The sequence below is a fragment of the Mytilus galloprovincialis genome, chromosome 11, assembly GCF_965363235.1.
Source record: "Mytilus galloprovincialis chromosome 11, xbMytGall1.hap1.1, whole genome shotgun sequence".
Lineage (NCBI taxonomy): Eukaryota > Metazoa > Mollusca > Bivalvia > Mytilida > Mytilidae > Mytilus > Mytilus galloprovincialis.
The window spans coordinates 82,157,002-82,163,129 of NC_134848.1; the positions used below are offsets into that span (position 1 = coordinate 82,157,002).

The 6,128-nt window shown below is 31.7% G+C and overlaps 1 long non-coding RNA gene across 1 annotated transcript; it reads left to right on the plus strand.

Annotated features, from left to right (window-relative positions):
- Positions 1 to 1,412: 1,412 nt before the first annotated feature.
- Positions 1,413 to 5,881, plus strand: LOC143051439 (uncharacterized). Its single transcript, XR_012970775.1, has 3 exons — positions 1,413 to 1,695; positions 2,202 to 2,229; positions 4,198 to 5,881. It is a non-coding gene; the product is annotated as an uncharacterized LOC143051439 (long non-coding RNA).
- The last annotated feature ends 247 nt before the right edge of the window (positions 5,882 to 6,128 follow it).

Genomic DNA, 6,128 nt, shown 5'->3' on the forward strand with positions numbered 1-6,128 from the left:
AAAGAGCTGCTCATATTTCCTTTATTGGTCGGTGATACTGCGGTAAAAATCAGCTGTTCTTTGAGCATTCGATTTTCTATCTGATAAAATATTTTGGTACAATTGTTTAATAGCCATTTCAGAGCTGTCATCTTTCAAAGCGTCTTCAGCTGTGGTTTCTCCATATTTCCAAGTGATTCAGTTCCTGCCGTTTCAATGTGCTTGCCCTTGTTGTCCTCAATTCCTGTGCCATTTCACTGATAAGTGTTTAAATGATTCTCAAATTGCAAAATATTGTGACCCAAGAAATAAGATAGGCACTGAAAAATATCTGGATACAGATAAATCCCAAATCACAGCTTTAATGTGTGATCCAAGACAACAAACAGCGCAGCTCTTAATGAAAGCTACTACTGCAGCTTTTTATTGAAGCTACTACTGCAGCTTTTTATGAAAGCTACCACTTCGTGTATGAAATGACAAGCACGGCAAAATCATAAAGGACAGAATTGGGACAGATACCAAATGACACTATACATCAATAAAATGCGTATATTCAGGTCAATTCTCAATAAGGAATATTTGCTTTTTTTTAAGGCGGCCATTATGATTATAGCCGCCATTTTGTATTTCAAATATAGATCTAAACAAAATCTTGCTAAGTACACAAAGCCTGAAGTCATTAAAATATGTTGATGTTTGTGCTTCTTGCATCGAATCCACTGTTGTTTGTGCAATACTGGAAAATAATTTATAACGTACGGCAGCCATCTTGAAATAAGTTAACTTAAATTTGTAGTGTGGGTCCATAGCTAGTATTGTTAAGTACACAAAAATGTACCATGATGCACAAATTGGCGTTTTCCTCATTATTTGAGCAATTTTTTCACCGATCGGCCGGACTAAATGTCAACGTCTGTTATGAAAAAAATGTACTGTGTGTCAAAAACTATCTTTTTTTTAACTTTCAAACAAACTTACGAACAGTTGATAAAAAAGTAAATCCTCAAAAAAACTGAATTATCAAAGGAAAGACCAGAATGAAATTGCAAACTCCAGAGCACAAACACAAGTATTTTGATAGAAAAGTGTCACTTACGAGTCCTATGTAGACGAAACGAGCGTCTGGCGTCTCAAATTATAATCCTGGTAACTTGATACTTATCAAACAAATGGAAACAATAGTCATACAATTGTTTTAAACCGTTTCAATCCGCTCAAACTTCATATTGACAACGATGCATACTCAAAACAGACTCAATAGGTAAAAGTGTAAATCAATAGAGGTACAGCAGTCAAGATTGAGTTTTCATCCTAATCACCTTAAAAACAAACAAATGTAACATAGAAGCACTCAAAGGCATACATCAAAATTAACCCTCTCATATTGTTGTTTGATAACAATACATGTCAAAGTTTATTATAGGTCTAGGCACAACAGAATTGAAAACAATTCCAAGCAACAGGCATCTTATCAGATTAGCTTCAAAGTTTGAAATTTCTTTATTTGGTGAATTCATTGTTCACATGGGATTGGAAACGAAGGAATATCGCAATATACAACACCAGTATGAGGCTAATGGAGTGCATAGTGTTATGTTCATGGCCATGGTAAAATGTATGAAAGACATTGAAAGTAAACTGAAACGCCCATCGTTGAAACCCATTAGAGATGCTCTAACAGCTGTTGACTTGAACCATCATTTGCTATGCCAGGTATGTATTATATAAACGCTGCACCTATGTGATTATACATGTATCATGTCGCTGTTGATTAAATCAAAAAAACTATTTTTCATTTAAAGTGACCTGTTTGAATACTTATTTATACTTCATATATGCACAAGAGATATATGGTCTGATTGTTGATAAACCTTAGAGCATTCAACAATGCAATATGTAAAATCAAAGTATACATGTAATTTATACAAAGTTTAACATTCACGGTTTTTTTTTTTTATTTGACATTGCGCAATATCATGTTTTATGAGTGTTATTGAGAGTTTGACAAGAAATCCATAGATGTTGGATATCTTCTGATTTATATCTAAGTCACCGAAATATGAGTGCGTACATGTTCTTGTGTGATTGTGAACTTTCTTTCGGTAACATCTAGTACTCTTATCAATGTACTGTTTGTAGTGTGTTAATACGTAATGCATTTGTATTTCTTTTTCATAACTCAGAGGATATGTTTCATATAGTATTAACATTTATTGTAGATATTTAGGGAAGATACTAGCCTGAATGGTATGTTTGTTGTAGAATTATAGTTTTGTTTGATTAATAAGTCAGTGTGCACATGCATGTCTACCCTATTTGACGTATTTGTATGCCTATCAAATAGTTTCTAGCATTGTTTTCAGTATCTGTACATAACAATGTTAAAATATGGACTAGTATACTTGTACCAATGAAAATCACAGATGCTTTAATAACGAAACTGATTCTAGATTAAAAGTCAGTGTATACGTGGTGCTCAAAATAACGTTCAGTTAATTGAATACATGACGGAAATCTATAAAATAAAATGTGATTACGACTAAAATAATGACGATGCATGTTCTTAGTGAAATCAACATAAATATGACTGCATTTGTAGCTACTTTGAACGTATCATACAAACATTAACAGATCAATCCTTCATCCAGTCTACTGAATCTTATTTTCGATTACTGACTATATACATTGGATGAAGGATACCTATTAAAAAACAAAATCAAGAAATAGTTATCTTGTGTTGTAAACGTTTTCATTATTTTCTGTTTTTACTAGATTTGTTCGTAAGCTTAACATACAAAACCATACATACCGTAAACAAACAAAACATTTTCTTCTAGTGTTTTGTTTGATACATTGCTGTATTCCAATTTTCAGTAAAAACAATTTTTCCGACGTAGTCGGTATAGTTTCGGTTTGTGCCCTTTGAACTTAAGGACGCTTAACTATGGTTACAGAATACGCATGCTCGAAAAACCTTTCTGTGATTAGACAAAAGGCTGTCATGTGGGTGATTCAGTTGTGTTTGAAAAAATGTCTCGTTAATTATATCGTGATGGAATGCAAGTGAAAAACAAAAAAAATATATTTTATTATAATTGTTTCTCCAATAGCTCTGTGCATCCATGACAGCTGTTTATTCGGGATGATTATATAATTTTTAATGAAAACTTTGTTGTACGAACGTTCATGACTTTTAGAACGCACTTACGCATGTGAGATTTCCGCGGGGTTTTGGTGAATGTAAACATTCGCCTTATTGAATATGTACAATGTATTTTACTGTTTGTAAGAACAATGACTGAAAGCAAATCAAAATATTATAGTTGAGTGCTTCAGCATCTTGGAAGCTTCTACTTTTACTACTAATAGATTCTAGCTTTGGTAACCAGGAATTCAGTTTAATGTAAACAGTAGTAAATGTATACTTGTTTCTTGTTATTTGCACTGGATTTGACAGATATTTTTTTAGGCGACATCACACTATTCCTGTATGTCATTGCCTTAATATAACTGGACTTAGTAAAGAATTTCTTTTAGTTACATTCAGAGGGAGATTTAATTGAAGAGGTCATGCATCATTAAGTCATTGTGCTTCTGAAGGTAATCGAAATGATAGTTTTAAACATATTCTCAAATTTAAATACGTCGGATATCTTTTTTAAAGATAGTTCTTATTAAATCATAATTTGGCTTTTTGTTAAAATTAGTGAAGCAATGTAAAAATCCGTTTACATATTTCTGTTTGCAAGCCAAACATTTCATGGTCATTCTACGTTTGTGGTGTACTGGTGTACCGTTTTTAATACATGGGAGGTGTTAATTTTCATTCTGGGGTTTACATATTACATGTATAATGTTTTTGTTTTTTTTCATTTTAGCGGTATAATTAATATTTCCAAATAAGCAGAAGGTTTTGCTCGCCATAAAACCAGGTTCAATCCACACATATGTTTTTCTTAAAATTTTAAACAAATCAGGAATATGGCAGTTAAAGTCAAAAAGTCCATTTCTTTGTATGTTTGAGTTTGTTTTTGTAACAGTTCAGTGTTTCTGTTGTTCTGTTCTATGCTCTTTGGTGTGTGTCCCTCGGTTTTGAAGAATGACTACTTAACAGAGTATACTATTTACCTTTATTTGTATGTTAGAATTTAAAGAAACTCATAAAATTCAAAATGAACAACAACATATCAAAGGAAAAGCATTTTTTACTTTAAGATGTATCTGAAAGCCGTCTGCAAAGCCCCGTAGACGATGATGTTTTAATAGATCTCCCAAAACACATTGGGAATTGTGTTATACACCTTGGAATAGAGTTAGGACTAACTGTAGAAGATATAGAAGCATCCATGTATAATTACCCAAAAGATATGTACAGCCAAATTTCATCCGTATTAAGCAAATGGAAAACTTCAAGTAAAACTCCGACAGTTTTTGCTCTCATGAAGGCACTGCAGCATGTGAAATCTGGTGGACTGTCTTTTCTATGTCAAAGGTACAACGTATGTGCTCAGGACTAAGTCATGTCCTGACTAACTGGAGTGACAAAGAACTATATTCTGTCATGTTTGTAATACTAATATAAATATGAATAATACAAAATATATTCTTTTTTTTTTTAGAGTTAAGCTTATATTTTCATCATTGAACAATCTTCGCTTGTGGATTCGCTTCAATTAGTTTTTGGCCGTGTATCTCCTCAAATGTTTAAATATTGTTGCTTCAGTATCTTTTAAATGTTTTGGGATATTGACTGTTCGTGATATGAGTTTATAATAAAAACTTTAATATATTATTTTTATTTTGTAGAATTATTGCTAGACGCCTAACTTATATATTATATATCATCATTCATTATGCATGTTTCAAAAGATAATTGTAACTTTCTTTTTAATATAAGAATCATCATTTCTAAATGGTAAATCAAATGCACCCACATCATTCAGTTTAAGTGATGAACACTGTGTCTACGAATGTTTTGAGAACAAAAACAACATTTAGATTGATATTTAAAAATATTCCCTCTTAAAACATTTGTACGGTTTGTCTATGAGCCTTTACACAATCTCGCCGTTTTTATACAACCGAAACTTATCTATGTAGGTGTAAGATTTGAAATACAATGGCGGATCCAGAAATTTTCATAAGGGGGAGGGGGGACTGACTGCATAAGAAGGGACCTGATCCATTCATTCTCAATTGATTCCTTATATAATCAAATAATGTTTTTCCATAGATGGGAGGTGGGCCCCTAAAAAACACTCTTAATCCGCCTCCGAAATTAACATGTGTATTAATATTATTGTTATTGATCAAATGTAGATTTCTACACATAGATACTCATGCTTGTTCTTGTTCACCTCTAATTGGTACGAGTTTTGTTTGCATTTGTTTTTTGTTTGTTTGTTATTTCTGTGCCCATGAATTCAAAACATGTAAGGTCAATTTCACTAAGATTCGAAAATAACAAACAAAAACAGATAAAAACAAATCTAAATATATAAAAAGAAAGAAAGCTTAATTTGGCACATATCAAAGAATGAAATAAGACAGAACAACATCTGTAATTAATATATTGGTCTTGTTATCTGGTTACCTGTAGATTGTCATAGAACAGCTATTTGCATATTTTGTTTTCATTCGTTTGCATTGATATAAAAAAGAAGATGGAGTATGATTGTCAATGATACAACTGTATTGATATGTTCATTTCCTTATCTGTAAACAAGTAATTGTCATTCATGGCATCACAATACTTTTGCTTATTAAGTTGCCTTACTTATCTATTGTGATTTATTTGATTCATGTCCTTTGTTTTGTTTTTAAAGAAGACTGTACTTTTTGTTTTATTATTTTTATAATGTTTGCTTTTGCTTAGGCTTAGTTATACTATTTCTGAAAATAAAAGATTGCATACAATCATACGATGCTGTGTTTTATTCTTTTTTGTTTAATGGGCCTATTCTACCAATCGGACAATTTTAGGAATTATCAATATTTGGATTTATCTAATGAAAGCTACAATTTCCAGTTTTGTTTGCAACCAAACATTATAAGATGTTTAAAAAATTATTCGGAAACTCAGGGAAAATATGAGATACATTTAACAAGACGATATTGAACAATTGATTCAAAATAAATTACAGGAG